The following is a 22,245-nucleotide window of genomic DNA, read 5'->3' as shown; positions in this document are numbered from 1 at the left end:
CAGAACAAAAAAGCAAGAAACTAAAATAAAATTGGGTTGCCTCCCAACAAGCGCTATCGTTTAACGCCCCTAGCTAGGCATGATGATTTCAATGATGCTCGCATAAAAGATAAGAATTGAAACATAAAGAGAGCATCATGAAGAATATGACTAGCACATTTAAGTCTAACCCACTTCCTATGCATAGGGATTTTGTGAGCAAACAACTTATGGGAACAATAATCAACTAGCATAGGAAGGCAAAACAAGCATAACTTCAAAACTTTAAGCACATAGAGAGGAAACTTGATATTATTGCAATTCCTACAAGCATATGTTCCTCCCTCATAATAATTTTCAGCATCATCATGAACTAATTTAACAATATAGCCAGCACCTAAAGCATTCTTTTCATGATCTACTTGCATATAATTTTTACTACTCTCCACATAAGCAAATTTCTTCTCATTCGGAATAGTGGGAGTATCATAAGAGACTTGAATACTATAAATTGTTTCCACCTTAAAAGATTAATGTTCAGAAAAAGGGTAATCATAATCATGACAAGTTTTATAAATATAATCATCACTACTTTTTATAGCATAAGTTTCATCACAATACTCATCATAAGTAGCAACTTGATACGTCGCCAACGTATCTATAATTTATGAAGTTTCATGCTATTATATTATCTATCTTGGATGTTTAATGGGCTTTATTATGCACTTTTATATTATTTTTGGGACTAACCTATTAACCCAGAGCCCTGTGCCAGTTCCTGTTTTTTTCCCTTGTTTCAGTGTTTCGAAGAAAAGGAATATCAAATGGAGTCGAAACGGAATGAAACCTTCTGGAGAAGTTATTTTTGGAAAGAAAACAATCCGGGAGACTTGGAGTCCACGTCAAGAAAGCAACGACGGGGGGGCGCGCCCACCCCCCTGGGCGCGCCCTCCACCCTCGTGGGCCCCTCGTGGCTCCCCTGACGTACTTCTTCCTCCTATATATACCCATATACCCTAAAACGATCGGGGAACAGAAGAGATCGGGAGTTCCTCCGCCGCAAGCCTCTGCAGCCACCAAAAGCCAATCGGGACCCTGTTCCGGCACCCTGCCAGAGGGGGGAACCCTCACCGGTGGCCATCTTCATCATCCTGGCGCTCTCCATGACGAGGAGGGAGTAGTTTACCCTCGGGGCGGAGGGTATGTACCAGTAGCTATATGTTTGATCTCTCTCTCTCATGTTCTTGATTTGGCACGATCTTGATGTATCGCGAGCTTTGCTATTATAGTAGGATCTTATGTTGCTTCTCCCCCTCTACTCTCTTGTAATGGATTGAGTTTTCCCTTTGAAGTAATCTTATCGGATTGAGTCTAATGATTTGAGAACACTTGATGTATGTCTTGCCGTGCGTATCTGTGGTGACAATGGGATATCACGCGATTCACTTGATGTATGTTTTGGTGATCAACTTGCGGGTTCCGCCCATGAACCTATGCATAGGGGTTGGCACACGTTTTCGTCTTGATTCTCCGGTAGAAACTTTGGGGCACTCTTTGAGGTTCTATGTGTTGGTTGAATAGATGAATCTGAGATTGTGTGATGCATATCGTATAATCATACCCACGGATACTTGAGGTGACATTGGAGTATCTAGGTGACATTAGGGTTTTGGTTGATTTGTGTCTTAAGGTGTTATTCTAGTACGAACTCTAGGGCTGTTTGTGACACTTATAGGAATAGCCCAACGGATTGATTGGAAAGAATAACTTTGAGGTGGTTGCGTCCCCTACCATAATCTCTTCGTTTGTTCTCCGCTGTCAGTGACTTTGGAGTGACTTTTTGTTGCATGTTGAGGGATATTTATATGATCCAATTATGTTATTACTGTTGAGAGAACTTTCACTAGTGAAAGTATGAACCCTAGGCCTTGTTTCCTAGCATTGCAATACCGTTTGTGCTCACTTTTATCGCTTGTTACCTTGCTGTTTTTATATTTTCAGATTAAAGAAGCTATATCTACCATCCATATTGCACTTGTATCACCATCTCTTCGCCGAACTAGTGCACCTATACAATTTACCATTGTATTGGGTGTGTTGGGGACACAAGAGACTCTTTGTTATTTGGTTGCAGGGTTGTTTGAGAGAGACCATCTTCATCCTACGCCTCCCACGGATTGATAAACCTTAGGTCATCCACTTGAGGGAAATTTGCTAGTGTCCTACAAACCTCTGCACTTGGAGGCCCAACAACGTCTACAAGAAGAAGGTTGTGTAGTAGACATCAAGCAGTTTCTGGCGCCGTTGCCGGGAGGTGAGTGCTTGAAGGTATATCTTTAGATCTTGCAATCGAAACTTTTAGCTTCTTGTTTTATCACTAGTTTAGTTTATAGAAGAAAACTACAAAAAAATGGAATTGAGTTTGTCTCATACGCTTCATCCTTTTAATATCTTTCGTGAGTATGATGGAAAGGAAAATTGTGCCAAAGTGTTAGAAGAAGAATGCATTAAAATGTTTGGCACTAAATCGTTAAATGATGAGCATGGTTGCAATGTTGTTAGTATGAACTCCTTGAATATCCATGGTACTAACGATGATTGCACTAGTTATGATGAAAATGTCTCCTATAAACATGTCAATTTTTGTGGAGTGCATTGGGTTTGCAAGTATACACCAAATAGGGAAGATAGATATTGCAAGAGGCATAAGTATTTAGAAACTAAATTGTTGCAAGAAAGTCTTGATGTTTGTGCTGAAAAATTCAATATTTTTCGCGCCCCTTGTGAACTTTGCAATGAACATGGTCATTTAAATCTCCAATGCAAATTGTTTCATGACCGAATCGTATCCAAAAATTGTGATAATTTGATTACCCTTGAGCATCATAAAGAGCTTAGTCTTCTTTTGGGGTATGAGGAAATGAAACGTATAACTGAGGGTATTCCAAAGTTTAATCTTGATAGATTTCTTGATTTTGATCTAGAGAAGATTTATATGTATTGTGCGGTGAATTGCATTGAAAATCCTTATATTGCCAATTACATAAAGAAAAGAAAACAAATATAAGATGAAGAGAATACTAATGAAAGGGAAGAGACTTCCCAATATCCTCCTATTATTTCTTATGATGAATCAGGTAACGAGGAGGATCCTTCTATTCAACCAATCTCATTAATAAGAAGCTCCAAAAAGAGGATTGAACCCACACATGAGGTGAAGAAGAAGAAAAGAAAAAGGAAGAGAGGTAAAAAGATATCTCTCCCAAATAATGTTGCTCCTATTATTGTTGTTCCTCATGAAAATGAATCAAAAATAATTGTGGAAGATGATGCACTTGATGATGATCTCGTTATGCCTATTGCTTGTTGTGATGATTATGATTGGGAAGATAATGATACTTCTTATGATCTTGAAAACCTTTTTGGCACTTGCTTGGAAGAATATGATAATTGCTATACTATTGGTGCTATCCATACTATTAATGATGAGAGTGATTATGCTTATGATATGAAAAGGCCCAAGCTTGGGGAAGCTATGTTTGATAAGGATGACATATTGAGAATATATTTGCTGAAATTAATGTTTGTCCCAAGCTTGGGGATGCTATGTTTAATGAAGATGATATTTTTAGCCTCCCAAGTTTTGATATGCAAATTTGTTATGATGATAGCATGCCTCCTACTTATGATGATTATATTTATGAAAGTGGGTTTGGAAGAGTGTCAACTTTAGGAAGTAATGATCCCACTATTTTGGTGGATGTTGAATATTATAATATTTATAAAACTGGATTTGGAGAGGTCATGACTTTATTTAGTGACGTATCCACTATCTTGGAACAGGTTTCAATTGATTATGATGAGAACAAAGTTGCTACTTATGATGATTATTGTGATGAAACTTATGCTATAAAAAGTAGTGATGATTATATTTATAAAACTTGTCATGATTATGATTACCCTTTTTCTTAACATCACTCCTTTAATGTGGAAACAATTTATAGTATTCGGGTTTCTTATGATTCTCCCACTATTCCGAATGAGAAGAATTTTGCTTATGTGGAGAGTAGTAAATTTTCTATGCTTGTAGATCATGAAAAGAATGCTTTAGGTGCTGGTTATATTGTTGAATTCATTCATGATGCTACTGAAAATTATTATGAGGGAGGAATATATGCGTGTAGGAATTGCAATAATATCAAGTTTCCTCTCTATGTGCTTAAAGTTTTAAAGTTATGCTTGTTTTGCCTTCCTATGCTAGTTGATTATTGTTCCCATAAGTTGTTTACTAACAAAATCCCTATGTATAGGAAGTGGGTTAGACTTAAATGTGCTAGTCATATTCTTCATGATACTCTCTTTATGTTTCAATTCCTATCTTTTATGTGAGCATCATTGAAATCATCATGCCTAGCTAGGGGCGTTAAACGATAGCGCTTGTTGGGAGGCAACCCAATTTTATTTTACTTTCTTGCTTTTTGGTTCTGTTTAGGAATAAATAATCCATCTAGCTTTTGTTTATATGTGGTTTTGTGTTTTAATTAGTGTTTGTGCCAAGTAGAAACCTTTGGGAAGACTTGGGTGAAGTCTTTATGATCATGCTGTAAAAAACAGAAACTTTAGCGCTCACGAGATTAGGTAAAACTTTTTACTGGAGAGTGCTATTTAGTTGATTCTTTTTGAAGATGATTACTAGGCAAATTCCTCAGGTCCACCAATTTATTTCGGAATTTTTGGTGTTCCATAAGTTTACGTTTGATACAGATTACTACAGACTGTTCTGTTTTTGACAGATTCTGTTTTTCGTGTGTTGTTTGCTTATTTTGATGACTCTATGGCTAGTAAAATAGTTTATAAACCATACAGAAGTTGGAATACAGTAAGTTTAACACCAATATAAATAAATAATGAGTTCATTACAGTACCATGAAGTGGTGTTTTGTTTTCTCTCGCTAACGGAGCTCACGAGTTTTCTGTTAAGTTTTGTGTTGTGAAGTTTTCAAGTTTTGGGTAAAGATTCGATGATCTATGGAATAAGGAGTGGCAAGAGCCTAAGCTTGGGGATTCCCAAGGCATCCCAAGGTAATATTCAAGGATAACCAAGCGTCTAAGCTTGGGGATGCCCCGGAAGGCATCCCCTCTTTCGTCTTCGTTCATCGGTAACTTTACTTGGAGCTATATTTTTATTCACCACATGATATGTGTTTTGCTTGGAGCGTCATTTTATTTTCTTTAGCTTTGCTTTCTGTTTGAATAAAATACCAAGATCTGAAATTCTTAAATGTTAGAGAGTCTTCACATAGCTACATAAATATTTAACTACTCATTGATCTTCACTTATATCTTTTTGGAGTAGTTTGTCATTTACTCGTGTGCTTCACTTATATCCTATGAGTAAATGGTTGAATGATTTGAATGTCATAAATCTGAAATTATATATGTTTCATATGCTTATCCCATGGGGAGTAATTACTTCACATATAAGAAGTAGAGGTGGTAAATTTATTTAAGATTAGCAAATTTTGTATTGGTCACTTGAATAATTCATGAAAGAATATTGAAGGAAGAGAGATTTCACATATAATACTATCTTGGACATCTTCTATGATTGTGAGCCCCATTAATTATTTTCAAACCTGAGCAAATAGTTAAAGTTGGACAAGGAAGACAACATAATGAGTTATGCTTGGGTATATTTGTATAGAAGTTATATTGTTATGGATCCTCTAACATGTGGTGCTTGCTATTTAGAATCCTTTGCTAGCCAAAATATATGTACTAAGCGGGAATACTGCTTGTGCATCCAAAATCCTTGAACCAAGTTTCTTCCATGAGTGTCCACCATATCTACCTAAATGCAGTATTTACCTGCCGTTTCAAGTAAATTTGCATGTGCCAAACTCTAAACCTTCAAATAATAATCTGTTTTGTATGCCCGAATCGCTCATGTAGCGACTACGGGTTAGAAGTATCTTCCATGCTAGGTGGGTTATTCTCACGATGAGTGGACTCCGCTCATCATTCACGAGAAAATGGCTGGTAACTAGGAGGCCCAGTCCCATGATCAAAAGATCAAAATCAAATCAAAAATAATTGCAAACAAAACTCCCCCAGGTTTGATGTTAGTTGGAGGCACCCGTTGTTTCGGGCAAGCCATGGATTGATGATTGTTGGTGGAGGGGGAGTAAAAATATTTACCTTTCTGTTTGGGAACCGCCTATAATGTATGTAGTATGGAAGATATTGGGAACTCTTAGTCGTTATGTTGACAATGAAAGCATACCTCTCAAAATTATTTTCATCTCTGTTTTTTCTTTGAGCTCTGGCACCTCTGCAAATCCCTGCTTCCCTCTACGAAGGGCCTATCTTTTACTTTTATGCAAGAGTCAGTAGTATTCCTTCTCATTCCAACCTACTCTTTAGTTGGCAAGCATCATATGATGGAAAGATCTAAGCATATATGGCCATTCAAATATATTTGATCATGAATTATTACTGTTGACATTACCCTTGAGGTAAAAGGTTGGGAGGCGAAACATTAAGCCCCTATCTTTCTCTGTGTTCAATGAATACTATTTGTTCTAAAAATATGTTTTGAGTGGTAGCAATCATGAAAGACTAAATGATAGTTGAGTATGTGGAGTTTGCTAAATCAAAGCTCTGACATAGACTCTTCCTGAAAATAAGATGAATTGTAATTGTTTGATGACTAATAACACGGTTTGTTAGTTTTCAAGAAAGTTTATGATCTATACTTTAACATGTGAATAGTTTGTTACTTGATAATGCAAAGTTCTATGAGTTGAGCTACTGTTATGACATATAATGATGCTAGAAAAGGTGATTAAAATTATCATTGATCAAACTTATGCACCTTCTAGCATTCACACTTCATAAATTATTTCTTTTATCATTTACCTACTCGAGGACGAGCAGGAATTAAGCTTGGGGATGCTGATACGTCTCCAACGTATCTATAATTTATGAAGTATTCATGCTATTATATTATCCATCTTGGATGTTTAATGGGCTTTATTATGCACTTTTATATTATTTTTGGGACTAACCTATTAACCCAGTGCCCAGTGTCAGTTCCTGTTTTTCCCTTGTTTCAGTGTTTCGAAGAAAAGGAATATCAAACAGAGTCAAAACGGAATGAAACCTTCTAGAGAAGTTATTTTTGGAAAGAAAGCAACCCGGGAGACTTGGAGTCCACGTCAAGAAAGCAACGAGGGAGGCACGAGGCACGAGGCGCGCCCACCCCCTGGGCGCGCCATCCACCCTCGTCGGCCCCTCGTGGCTCCCCTGGCGTACTTCTTCCTCCTATATATACCCATATACCCTAAAACGATCGGGGAACAGAAGAGATCGGGAGTTCCGCCGCCGCAAGCCTCTTTAGCCACCAAAAGCCAATCGGGACCCTGTTCTGGCACCCCGCCGGAGGGGGGAACCCTCACCGGTGGCCATCTTCATCATCTCGGCGCTCTCCATGACAAGGAGGGAGTAGTTCACCCTCGGGGCTGAGGGTATGTACCAGTAGCTATGTGTTTGATCTCTCTCTCTCTCTCTCGTGTTCTTGATTTGGCACGATCTTGATGTATCGCGAGCTTTGCTATTATAGTTGGATCTTATGTTGTTTCTTCCCCTCTACTCTCTTGTAATGGATTGAGTTTTCCCTTTGAAGTAATCTTATCGGATTGAGTCTTTAATGATTTGAGAACACTTGATGTATGTCTTGCCGTGCGTATCTGTGGTGACAATGGGATATCACGCGATTCACTTGATGTATGTTTTGGTGATCAACTTGCGGGTTCCGCACATGAACCTATGCATAGGGGTTGGCACACGTTTTCGTCTTGATTCTCCGGTAGAAATTTGGGGCACTCTTTGAGGTTCTATGTGTTGGTTGAATAGATGAATCTAAGATTGTGTGATGCATATCGTATAATCATACCTACGGATACTTGAGGTGACATTGGAGTATCTAGGTGACATTAGGGTTTTGGTTGATTTGTGTCTTAAGGTGTTATTCTAGTACGAACTCTAGGGCTGTTTGTGACACTTATAGGAATAGCCCAACGGATTGATTGGAAAGAATAACTTTGAGGTGGTTTTGTACCCTACCATAATCTCTTCATTTGTTCTCCGCTGTTAGTGACTTTGGAGTGACTCTTTGTTGCATGTTGAGGGATATTTATATGATCCAATTATGTTATTATTGTTGAGAGAACTTGCACTAGTGAAAGTATGAACCCTAGGCCTTGTTTCCTAGCATTGCAATACCATTTACGCTCACTTTTATCGCTTTTTACCTTGCTGTTTTTATATTTTCAGATTACAAAAAGCTATATCTACCATCCATATTGCACTTGTATCACCATCTCTTCGTCGAACTAGTGCACCTATACAATTTACCATTGTATTGGGTGTGTTGGGGACACAAGAGACTCTTTGTTATTTGGTTGCAGGGTTGTTTGAGAGAGACCATCTTCATCCTACGCCTCCCACGGATTGATAAACCTTAGGTCATCCACTTGAGGGAAATTTGCTTCTGTCCTACAAACCTCTGCACTTGGAGGCCCAACAACGTCTACAAGAAGAAGGTTGCGTAGTAGACATCACAACTTTGTTCTCATCATAATCAATTGACACCTCTTCCGAAATAGTGGATACATCACTAAATAAAGTCATGACCTCTCCAAATCCACTTTCATAAATTTTATAAGATTCAACATCCTCCAAAATAGCGGGATCATTATTTCCTAAAGTTGAGACTCTTCCAAACCCACTTTCATCAATATAATCATCATAAGTAGGAGGCATGCTATCATCATTATAAATTTGCATATCAAAACTTGGGAGACTAAAAATATCATCTTCATTAAACGTACCATCCCCAAGCTTGGGCCTTTTCATATCATAAGCATAATCACTCTCATCATTAATAGTATGGATAGCACCAATAGTATAGCAATTATCATATTCTTCCAAGCAAGTGCCAAAAAGATTTTCAAGATCATAAGAAGTATTATTATCTTCCCAATCATAATCATCACAATAAGCAATAGGCATAACGAGATCATCATCAAGTGCATCATCTTCCACAATTATTTTTGATTCATTTTCATGAGGCACAACAATAATAGGAGCAACATTATTTGGGAGAGATGTCTTTTTACCTCTCCTCCTTTTTCTTTTCTTCTTCTTCACCACATCATGTGTGGGTTCAATCCTCTTTTTGAAGCTCCTTATTAATGAAATTGGTTGAATAGAAGGATCCTCCTCGTTACCTGATTCATCATAAGAAATAATAGGAGAAGATTGGGGAGTCTCTTCCCTTTCATTAGTATTCTCTTCATCTCCTATTTGTTTTCTTTTCTTTATGTAATTGGCAATATAAGGATTTTCAATGCAATTCACCGCACAATACATATAAATTTCCTCTAGATCAAAACCAAGAAGTTTGTAACGGGCAAATTCTGGAAGATAGTTAGCTATACGTTTCATTTCTTCATAACCCATAAGCAAACTAAGTTCGTTATAATGTGCAAGGGAAATCAAGTCATCACAATTTTTGGACACGATTAGATCATGAAACAATTTGCATCGGATAGTTAAATGACCCCGTTCATTGCAAAGTTCACAAGTATGGCCAAGAAAATTTAAATTTTCAGCACAAACATCTAGCCTTTCTTGCAACAATGTAGTTTCTAAATGCTTATGCCTCTTGCAATATCTATCTTCCCTATTTGGTGTGTACTTGCAAACCCAATGCACTCCACAAAAATTGACATGTTTATAGGAGGCATTTTCATCATAACTCGTGCAATCATCATTAGTACTATGGATAATCAAGGAGTTCATACTAACAACATTGCAATCATACTCATCATTCAAAGATTTAGTACCAAACATTTTAATGCATTCTTCTTCTAGCAGTTTGGCACAATTTTCCTTTCCATCATACTCACGAAAGATATTAAAAAGATGAAGCGTATGAGGTAAACTCAATTCCATTTTTTTGTAGTTTTCTTTTATAGACTAAACTAGTGATAAAACAAGAAACAAAAAGATTCGATTGCAAGATCTAAAGATATACCTTCAAGCACTAACCTCACCGGCAACGGCGCCAGAAAAGAGCTTGATGTCTACTACACAACCTTCTTCTTGTAGACGTTGTTGGGCCTCCAAGTGGAGAGGTTTGTAGGACAGTAGCAAGTTTCCCTCAAGTTGATGACCTAAGGTTTATCAATCCGTGGGAGGCGTAGGATGAAGATGGTCTCTCTCAAACAACCCTGCAACCAAATAACAAAGAGTCTCTTGTGTCCCCAACACACCCAATACAATGGTAAATTGTATAGGTGCACTAGTTCAGCGAAGAGATGGTGATACAAGTGCAATATGGATGGTAGATATAGCTTTTTGTAATCTGAAAATATAAAAACAGCAAGGTAACTAATGATAAAAGTGAGCGTAAATGGTATTGCAATGCTAGGAAACAAGGCCTAGGGTTCATACTTTCACTAGTGCAAGTTCTCTCAACAATAATAACATAATTGGATCATATAACTATCCCTCAACATGCAACAAAGACTCACTCCAAAGTCACTAATAGCGGAGAACAAACGAAGAGATTATGGAAGGGTACGAAACCACCTCAAAGTTATTCTTTCCAATCAATCCGTTGGGCTATTCCTATAAGTGTCACAAACAGCCCTAGAGTTCGTACTAGAATAACACCTTAAGACACAAATCAACCAAAACCCTAATGTCACCTAGATACTCCAATGTCACCTCAAGTATCCGTGGGTGTGATTATACGATATGCATCACACAATCTCAGATTCATCTATTCAACCAACACAAAGTACTTCAAAGAGTGCCCCCAAAGTTTCTACTGGAGAGTCAAGACAAAAATGTGTGCCAACCCCTATGCATAGGTTCATGGGCGGAACCCGCAAGTTGATCACCAAAACATACATCAAGTGAGTCACGTGATATCCCATTGTCACCACAGATACGCACGGCAAGACATACATCAAGTGTTCTCAAATCATTAAAGACTCAATCCGATAAGATAACTTCAAAGGGAAAACTCAATCCATTACAAGAGAGTAGAGGGGGAGAAACAACATAAGATCCAACTATAATAGCAAAGCTCGCGATACATCAAGATCGTGCCAAATCAAGAACATGAGAGAGAGAGAGAGATCAAACACATAGCTACTGGTACATACCCTCAGCCCCGAGGGTGAACTACTCCCTCCTCGTCATGGAGAGCGCCGGGATGATGAAGATGGCCACCATTGAGGGTTCCCCCCTTCGGCAGGGTGCCGGAACAGGGTCCCGATTGGGTTTTGGTGGCTACAGAGGCTTGCGGCGGCGGAACTCCCGATCTATTATGTTCCCCGAAGGTTTTAGGGTATATGGATATATATAGGCGGAAGAAGTACGTCAGGGGAGCCACGAGGGGTCCACGAGGGTGGAGGGCGTGCCCAGGGGGTGGGCCCGCCCCTTGCCTCGTGCCTCCCTCGTTGTTTTCTTGACGTGGACTCCAAGTCTCCCGGGTTGCTTTCCTTCCAAAAATAACTTCTCCAGAAGGTTTCATTCCGTTTCGACTCCGTTTGATATTCCTTTTCTTCGAAACACTGAAACAAGGGAAAAAACAGGAACTAGCACTGGGCTCTGGGTCAATAGGTTAGTCCCAAAAATCATATAAAAGTTCATAGTAAAGCCCATAAAACATCCAAGATGGATAATATAATAGCATGAATACTTCATAAATTATAGATACGTTGGAGACGTATCAATAGGTCAGATCACTGTCCAACTGAATTGCTTCTAGAGGCACTGTATATCTCTTAGTGGTATATCGGCCATTTCAGCATGGCACTTCTTCAACTGTGAGACATGAAACACATCATGAACTCCTGACAGTCCTTCAGGTAACTCCAACTTGTAGGCAACCTCTCCCATACGTTCCAAAATTTGGTACGGTCCTTCAAATCTCGGGGCTAACTTTCCCTTAACTCCAAAACGTTTCACTCCTCGCAGAGGGGATACTCGCAGATATGCTCGGCCTCCAGTTTCATAGGTTACTTCCTTGCGTTTTGAATCTGCATAACTCTTCTGCCTGGACTGAGCTACCTTCAGTCTATCTCGAATCAACCAAACCTTCTCTTCAGACTCCTTGATCAAATCTGGTCCAAACAACTGCCGGTCTCCAACTTCATCCCACATCAACGGTGTTCTGCATCTTCGTCCATACAAGGCTTCGAACGGTGCCATCTTCAAACTGGCTTGATAGCTATTGTTGTATGAGAACTCTGCAGAGGGAAAATTGTCATCCCAACTAGATCCATAATCTAGTGCACAAGCTCTCAACATATCCTCCAGAATCTGGTTGACTCTCTCGGTCTGTCCATCTGTCTGCGGGTGGAATGTTGTAATGAACTCTAGCCTTGTACCCAAAGTCTGGTGCAACTGATGCCAAAACTTTGAGGTAAACTGTGTTCCTCTATCTGATACGATGGTCCTTGAAACTCCATGCAGACATACGATCCTGGTCATGTATATCTTGGCCAGCTTCGCGCTTGTATAGGTGGTTTTCACTGGGATAAAGTGAGCCACTTTGGTCAAGCAATCAACTACTACCCATATAGAATCATATCCTGATTTGGTCCTGGGCAATCCGGTGATAAAATCCATGCCAAGCTTATCCCACTTCCATTCGGGTATCGGCATAGGCTGTAGCAATCCTGCCGGCTTTTGATGTTCCGCCTTCACTCTCTGACATACATCACATACGGCTACATACTCGGCAATATCCTTCTTGATACCAGTCCACCAGAAACGTTCCTTCAAATCCAAATACATCTTGGTGTTTCCGGGGTGTATCGAGTATGGTGAGTCATGGGCCTCCTGAAGTATTAACTTCCTGATCTCTGTGTTATTGGGCACATAAACACGGTCCTCAAACCATAAGGTGTCATGCTCATCCTCACGAAAACCTTTGGCCTTTCCTTTGCTCATTCTATCTTTTATCTCGGCAATCTCTTTGTCTTCCTTCTGAGCTTTTCGAATCTTTCCTAACAATGTAGATTGAACTTCCATTGTTGTAACAAAACCTCTAGGAACAATCTCCAATCGAAGTTCCCTGAGATCCTCTGCTAACTCCTTTGGCAATCCTGTGCTTACAAGGGTGTTAGCATAACTCTTCCGGCTCAAAGCGTCTGCTACGACATTAGCCTTGCCTGGATGATAGTGAAGCTTCATGTCGTAATCCTTTATGAGCTCCAACCATCTCCTCTGCCTAAGGTTCAGCTCCTTCTGTGTGAAAATGTACTTCAAACTCTTATGGTCAGTGTACACATCACAACGGTTTCCAATAAGGTAATGTCTCCAAGTCTTGAGCGCATGCACTACAGCTGCTAACTCCAAATCATGCGTGGCATAATTCAATTCATGCGGTTTTAGTTGTCGTGAGGCATACGAAACAACTCTTCCATCCTGCATAAGCACGCTTCCAAGTCCTAAGCGAGAGGCGTCGCAATACACTTGGAAATCCTTGCGTATATCTAGCAGAATCAGCACTGGGGCTGTAGTCAGACGTTTCTTTAACTCCTAAAAACTCGCCTCACATTCTTCCATCCATTTAAATTTGGTATCCTTCTTCAATAACTCCGTCATTGGCTTCGCAATCTTGGAAAAATTCTCAATGAATCTCCGATAGTATCATGCAAGTCCAAGAAAACTGCAGATCTCGCTAACTGAAGTGGGTGCCAACCATTCAGTGACTGACTGAACCTTGGTGGGGTCTACTGCTATACCTTCTCTTGATATAACATGTCCAAGGAATCCAACTTCCTTCAACCAAAACTCACATTTGCTGAACTTGGCATACAACTGATGTTCCTTGAGTTTCTCGAGAACTAAACGCAAATGCTCCTTATGCTCCTCTTCATTCTTCGAGTATACCATTATATCATCAATGAACACCACAACAAACTTGTCCAAATATTCCATGAACACCTTGTTCATCATGCTCATGAAATAGGCAGGGGCGTTAGTCAGTCCAAATGACATGACCGTATACTCATATAACCCGTACCTTGTGGTGAATGCTGTCTTTGGTATATCCTTCTCTCGAATTTTCAGCTGGTGATATCCTGATCGTAGATCGATCTTCGAAAACACTTTAGCTCCTTGCAACTGGTCAAACAAATCATTGATCATCGGCAAAGGGTATTTGTTCTTGATCGTCACCTCATTCAACGCCCGATAATCAACAACCATCCTTAATGATCCATCCTTCTTCTCAACCAAGAGCACTAGGGCTCCCCACGGTGATGAACTTCGTCGAATGTAACCTTTCTCCAATAACTCCTTGATCTGCTTCTTAATCTCCTCCAGATCATTTGCGGGCATCCGGTATGGTCTCTTAGATATAGGCCCGGTGCCTGGCAATAGTTCTATCAAAAACTCGATGTCCCGATCTGGCGGCATACCTGGTAACTCCTCTGGAAATACACCTGGGTAATCCTTTACAATAGGCACTTCTTCTTGAACAACTCCTTTGAGGGAATTTACTTGGGTTCTCCTTGTCGTATGTCTGGATACATACTTGATCCTTTTTCCCTCCGGGGTGGTGAGATAAATCGACTTACTAGCACAATCAATGCTTCCTCCATACTTTGACATCCATTCCAAGCCTAATATCACATCCAATCCTTGTGACTCCAAAATTATTAGGTCGGATGGAAAAACATGGCTACCAATGGTTAAGGGTATCCGGTCGCACCATCGGCTAGCCATATACTCTGCTCCCGGTGAACTTACTAACAGAGGGGTCCTAAGGGCTTGGGTTGGTAGTTTAAACTTATCCATGAATCCCCTTGATATGTATGAATGTGATGCACTAGTATCAAAAAGAACAAGGGCGGTAAAAGACTTAACCAAAAACTTACCGATAACCGCGTCTGGCTGCTCTTCAACCTCCTCCACGTTAACGTGGTTCACTTGTCCTTTGTTGAATGGATTGGGCTTCTTCCCAGCGCTCCCATTACCGTTTCCATTCTTCGCTTCAGGGCACTCCGTGGCATAGTGTCCAGTCTTCCCGCACTTGAAGCAAGTAATGTGACTTAGGTCTCTCTTGGCGGGTGTGGCTGGATTGGAGCGGTTCTGATTGTTGCTTGTTCCATTCCCATTCCCATTCCCATTCTTGGAACCATTGTGGTTATGCGAACTTCCTCCGTTGTGGTTAACCTCCATGGTTATGAACAAGTCCTCCCGAGTTCGGGGTTAGACGAGGCTTCTGCTGAGCTCCAGAATTGTATCTTCCTTGTCCATACTTCCTCTTATGGCTCTCAATCTGTTGATGCTTCCCTTCAATCATAAGAGCCTTATCTACCAACTCCTGGTAGTTGTTGAATGTTGCCACCATCAACTGCATGCTCATCTCATCGTTCAGCCCTTCCATAAATTTCTCCTGCTTCACGGCATCTGTGGCCACATCATCAGGGGCATAGCGAGATAACTTGCTAAACTCATCCACGTACTGAGCTACAATACGGTTCCCCTGGCGTAAGTTGCGAAACTCATGATTCTTCATGCTCATAGCTCTAGTTGAGACATGGGTTGTGCAGAAAGCTTGCTGAAACTGATCCCAAGTGACGTTGGCTATGGGGAAAGTGGCCGTATAATTCTCCCACCAGGAGGCTGCTGGTCCATCCAATTGATGTGCGGCAAAGCGCACCTTTTCAGCATCTGTGCAACCTGCGGTGGTCAACTCCCTTCCAATACGGCGTAGCCAATCATCAGCAACTATAGGCTCGGTGCTACTGGAAAACACCGGCGGCTGCAACCTCAGAAAGCGAGCTAAGTTGTCAACTGGAGGCGGGTTATTGTTGTTGTTGTTGTTGCTGTTGCCTTGGTTCTGGACTAACAATTGCATCAAGGCATTCTGCTGTTGGATCAACTGAGTGAGCTCTGGCGGGAAGGCAAATCCGGTGTCGCGTCTCGCAGGCATCTGATGGGTTTAGAGGGGAGAGATTAGAATAGAAAAGGGGTCTAGTGAGAAAACACTACCCATATGCACATGAGACAAACACAATCATATCACTCAATCAATCAAGCAAGGGCATACAAACGGTCTAGAACTATCGTTAAAAGTTCTCAACTACTACTGTATACATGGGGGAATACTACTAATCATTTGGTGGTCATCTAGAAATTTTGATCAGTGGAAGACTCCATGATGTCTGCTCCAGCTTCGTCTTCAAAGTCATCTTCACTGGGGTCGGAGTCGGTGTCGTCGATGATGATGTAGTTCTCCGGGCAAGTGGAATCGTCGTCCTCTCCTCCGGGCGTGGGGTCTCCCATGAATACTCCAATCTTCTTTATCAGGTCGTCGTTCTTCTCCAATAGTGTCGCGATTTCCTCCTCGTATCCATCGCGTGTAGACTTAAGTTCTTCTTCTAGCTCGGTGATCCTTGTCTTCGCCTTCTTCAAATCTATCATGTCTGCGCACATCTGATTCTCCTGGCGTCGAATGTGCTGGTTTAACTCCTGGATGAAAGCTGCAATGGATCTGTCCTTCTTGGTGCTGATCATCTCCCATTGCTCATCTCGGCGCCCACATATCTGGTAGATAGTGTCTTTGAGATCCTTGTTGTAGACTTCTCCAATACGTCCCATGGCAATGTGGGCTGTCATGCTCTTGCCTAGACTCCAGGTTGGTGCTTCAAAAGAAAACTCTATGGGCTCAGTGGTTGGCGCGAACGTCCTTCCTAGAACTTGAACTCGAATCATCCAGCGCTCCTCTTCTGGTAAAGTGGCGTTGTAGGTCCCGGTGAAGCTTGGTATTCCGATGTTCAGGTACCTAGTGACTTCCTTCAAGTGGTGTCCAAAGGGTGTGTCTTCATCCGGTTGTGCAAACTTGTTCCTCGAATCCGCCCTCCTAAAAGTAGAAAATGGAGAGGAGTCAAAAATGAGTAGATAAGAGTGACCTATGGCTTATCTTAGTGGTCGTGTCCTACACTCAGCGTGTGCTCTGATACCATCTTGTAGCGACCCGACCTCAAACGGTCAAGTCTCTGTGCTTCAGTGTCATCCCTGGATCGGTAATGCTGACACACACACAGTACTCGAATGATTTATAACAGAGTAGCAATCACACACTTATTGCATCGAATGTCTCAAAAGAGAACTTATTACAATAAATATGGCATAAGGCCATCTAATACGATAACAGCGGAAGGCTTGGAAGATAAAGTGAGTCTATCAACTCCAACGGCATAGCTGAGCTGCACGACAACGACCTAACGAACCTTACTCCTCGTCTGAAAAGTCTGCAACGTAATACGTTGCAGCCCGAAAACGGGTCAGCACATGGAATATGCTGGCAATATAACACAGTAGAGCAAGAACAGAAAAATGCTATCACTACATGCATATTTGGCTGGTGGAAAGCTCTATGGTTATAGTTTTGCGTAAAGCCAATTTTTTCCTACAACAACGGAATAAATTTTATTTTAACTATCATGGTAGTTGAAACATCATTGAGAAGGTTCCTCCAACTCAATCCCAATTAAAATAATTATCAACCCAACAATATTAAATTAGAGTGATGAGATACTTAGGATAATTCAAGTACTAGATACTCAAGATGTTCATAACCGGGGACACGGCTAACCATGATTAGATTGTACACTCTGCAGAGGTTTGCGCACTTTTCCCCACAAGACTCGATCTCCTCCGTTGGATTTCTCGCACTACATGGTGTTTGAGAAACGGATGACCGAGACACAGTTTTTCAGAAGCATTAACTCTAACCCCGGGTAGACAGTACCAACCTACATCCCTCTACATCTGCTAGCCTACCACTGGAAGAGGTCATGCAACTTACTCAACTATGCTAGAGCCCATAATAGCTTGTGGATGCACACGGAAGTTTCTAGCATGAAATATCTCAGTTCCCTTTGAGCCTGGGTGGCGGACCTTAGGATTATCACACGGGTACTCCGGGATATCCTAGGACAACACCGGATTCTCCAGGTGCCCGACAAGCAATCCACCCAGATGTGTATTAAAGTTGCCACCTTAAGTTGAACCATTAATTAACAATCTCACATCTGTTATGGATTCACTCACCCAAACCACGTCTACGAGCATAGCATAGCAATATAAGCAATACGTAGAAGTAACTCCCAAGGGTTTGATAATAACAGGGCAATAGGTTCTACCTCATCAACTACTTCCCAATACCCACATGTTAATCACATCCTAATTATGCAGTGTATGAGGATTGGAGCTAATGCATAAAAACTGGGTATGAAAAGAGTATGATCAATGTGTTACTTGCCTTGCTGGCGATCCGCAAAACCTAGAGACTCGTAGTAGCACGCTTCGCACTCCGGGAATTCTATCGCAAACAAACAATAGCATACATAAGCAATCAAGCAAAGATGCACAGGTAAATCTCAAATAAGAAAATCTAACCAGAAAGTTCAACTTAAGAACTCCGGTTTGCAAAAAGAATCAAATCAAACGGAGCAACGAAACTCAAACTGCGAAAGAAACAAGATTCGATTACTAATCCGGACTAAAGTCAAATTTTACAGTACAAAATCTTGTTCAAGTTGGTTAAACAGAAAGAGGGCTTCGAGACGAAGATCTAGGCGCTTGAATCGCCTGATTCCGATAAACGAGCGAAAAGATAAACTAAAACGAAAATCGGATTAGAAATCGCGATCTAAAATAATCGCGAAAAATCCGAGAAAAAGAAAAACTGACGAACAGGCTAACGAACAAACGTTCGTTGTCTGTGGCTAACGGGCGAAAACCGTTCGTTAAAACGAATGACGGATGAACGTCCACCAAATAAACTAAACCGAGAAAACCGACGAACCGAAGAAAAAAACGTAACTAGGTTTTTTTTAAAAACTGACGGTTTTTACCTAAACCGAAAAAAAAACCGGATGGCGAGATCGGATGGGCGGCGGCGGCTCCGGCGTCTTCCGCGACGGCGCGGTGAGGCGGGGCAGCGCGGGGTGGTGCGGCGCGGTGGCGGGGAAGTGCGGCGGCGGCGCGGGGCGACGCTGGCGGCGGCGGCACGGCAAGGAGAGGCGCGGCAGGCGGCGGCGGCTGCTGCTGCTGCTTGCAGTGACGGTGGTGGCGATTTGGGGGCGGCGGCGGCGGCTTATAAAGGGGAGGGGGCGGGATGAGTCCCGGGCGGCGACGGCGGCGGCTGCCGAGTCCTGGCCGGACTCAGGTACAGCGGAGGCGGTGGCACGGCGCGGGCCGGCGGCCTGGCTCGGCTGGGCCTTGGCCCAGTCGGGCGCGGGAGAAGTTTTTTTTAAACAAATTCCGCTGAAAATATATCCTAGAAAAATAAATAAAAATCTAAAAATGCCTAAACAAATTTCCACCGTCTAAATAAAATATTTAGAACAAGATAAACATTTTCTTGGCCCTAAAATGCAATTTTGAAAACATCCAATTTTTCTAATGCAAATAAAATAGCAATAAAAATCCGAATAAAATAAATATTTAATTTTAATATTTTTCCTCCAATATTTCATTTATTTTTTTGAGAAGTCATATTATCTCCTCTCATACATTTTTAAAATGAAATATTTTCGGAGAGAAAAATAATAAAACAAATAATCCTCGTTTCGATATTTGATAAAATTCAAATATGAAAACAGTGAAATCCCAACTCTCTCCGAGGGTCCTTGAGTTGCTTAGAATTTCGAGGATCGCGAAACGAAATGCAACAAAATATGATATGCATGAATGATCTATGTATAACATTCCAAATTGAAAATTTGGGATGTTACAGCTGGTGGCGACTACTGAAGACGTTAGCTGCAGTTCCCGTGCCAACACCGAGACTTCGTGCACGACACCTACATCCCCAACGTCATCGACGAGGCCAACAAATGCGGCTCAAGTCGTGGTTGCGTAGGCTCTACACCAACTGCGCCGCCACGCCCAACAATGACCACATCCGCCTCTGGAGCTCCCACACCTTCTCCTACCCTTCCACCTTTGACACGCTCGCCGTCGACCTGGCGCTCCGCGAGGAGATCTGCTCCGACCTGCCTCGCTTTGCCGCCTGTCGGGAGCACTAAGCGGATTTTGGCTGCTTTAGGAAGCACGGGTACCTGCTGAAAGATCGTGGATGTCGCAGGGGGGTGAATAGGCGCTTTAAAATAATTACGGTTTAGGCTTGAACAAATGCGGAATAAACCTAGCGGTTAATTTGTCAAGCACAAAACCTACAACAACTAGGCTCACCTATGTGCACCAACTTATGCTAAGCAAGATAAACTACTAGGTGATAGCAAGATATATGACAAGAAGCAATATGGCTATCACAAAGTAAAGTGCATAAGTAAAGAGCTCGGATAAGAGATAACCGAGGCACGCGGAGACGACGATGTATCCCGAAGTTCACACCCTTGCGGATGCTAATCTCCGTTTGGAGCGGTGTGGAGGCACAATGCTCCCCAAAAAGCCACTAGGGCCACCGTAATCTCCTCACGCCCTCGCACAATGCAAGATGCCGTGATTCCACTAAGGGACCCTTGAGGGCGGTCACCGAACCCGTACAAATGGCAACCCTTGGCGGCGGTCACCGGTACCCGTCAAATTGCTCGGGGCGATCTCCACAACCTAATTGGAGACCCCGACGCTTGCCCGGAGCTTTACACCACAATGATTGAGCTCCGAACACCACCAACCGTCTAGGGCGCCCAAGCACCCAAGAGGAACAAGCTCAAGGGCACCAAGCACCCAAGAGTAATAAGCTTCTCAACTTGTAACTTCCACGTATCACCGTGGAGAACTCAAACCGATGCACCAAATGCAATGGCAAGGGCACACAGAGTGCCCAAGTCCTTCTCTCTCAAATCCCACCGAAGCAACTAATGCTAGGGAAGAAAAAGAGAGGAAGAACAAGAAGGAGAACACCAAGAACTCCAAGATCTAGATCCAAGGGGTTCCCCTCGCATAGAGGAGAAAGTGATTGGTGGAAATGTGGATCTAGATCTCCTCTCTCTTTTCCCTCAAAAACTAGCAAGAATCCATGGAGGGATTGAGAGTTAGCAAGCTCGAAGAAGGTCAACAATGGGGGAAGAACACGAGCTCAAAGGATAAGGTTCATTGGGGAAGAAGACCTCCTTATATAGTGGGGGGAACAATCCAACCGTTACCCCCACTTCAGCCCCGCAGAGAGCGGTACTACCGCTTGGCCAGCGGTACTACCGCTTGCCCATACAAGCGGTACTACCGCTCCCCCTCGCGGTACTGCCGCTGGGCCCAGAGCGGTACTACCGCGGTGGCAGGGCGGTACTATCGCAAACAAGCGGTATTACGGCCCCCACTGCCGCGGCTAGTACCGTAAAACCCGACACGAAAATAGACCCCTCGAATCGAGGCGGTACTAGCACGAGACCGCAGCGGTACTACGGCTGGGGGCTACCAGCGGTACTACCGCTGTACTACCGCTTGTAGCACTCAAGCAGTACTACCGCTCCGGCCCGCGGTACTACCGCTAGGAAACCAAAACTGCCATAACTTCTGCATATGAGCTCCGAATTGAGCAAACTCAAGCTTGTTGGATAGAGGAAGATGGTTATAGTAAGAAGAGGTAGGGGAGGTATGCCAACAAATAGAGGAGTGAAACCTCCAACCGAGAAGAACCGGCATAACCTCCAACGTCGAAAACATCATAGAAGATGCGAGTGAACTCCGTTTTCGATGAACTCGAGCTTGTCATCAAGATGACCATAAGCTCCAAAACTCACAAAGATAAGAACCAAACAAGAACCAATAAAGATGATGCAAGGATGCAATGGTTTGAGCTCTCTATGAATGATACGATCAAGCTACTCATCGAGAGCCCCCCTTGACAGTACGACAATCGATCCTATAACCCGGTCTCCCAACTACCATCATGAGACCAGTAAAATGGAAAACCTATCAAGGGCAAACCTTTGCCTTGCACATGGTCCACTTGAGCTAGATGATGACGATCTTGACTCCCTCAAGTTGGACCACCTTTCTTGGTTGCGTTGGCTCGATGAAGACTAGTTGATTGCTCCCCCATACTCCACTATGGGTGATCCACTCTTCCGCACATCTTCACGAGTCCATTGTCACCACAATGGACGACAAGCTTCAAGCATTTGATCTCTTCATGATGCTTCACTTGAACTTGCACACCGCAACCTAACCCCACAAAGAACTCTCACGAAGATCATG

General features: G+C 42.2%; 1 pseudogene; it reads left to right on the top strand.

The window, feature by feature from the left end:
- Nucleotides 1-22,245, top strand: part of LOC123099907 (AAA-ATPase At4g25835-like) — a 30,766-nt pseudogene that overhangs the window by 7,361 nt on the left and 1,160 nt on the right.

Source organism: Triticum aestivum, chromosome 4D, assembly GCF_018294505.1.
Source record: "Triticum aestivum cultivar Chinese Spring chromosome 4D, IWGSC CS RefSeq v2.1, whole genome shotgun sequence".
Taxonomy (NCBI): domain Eukaryota; kingdom Viridiplantae; phylum Streptophyta; class Magnoliopsida; order Poales; family Poaceae; genus Triticum; species Triticum aestivum.
This window is presented reverse-complemented; position numbering and strand designations above follow the sequence as displayed.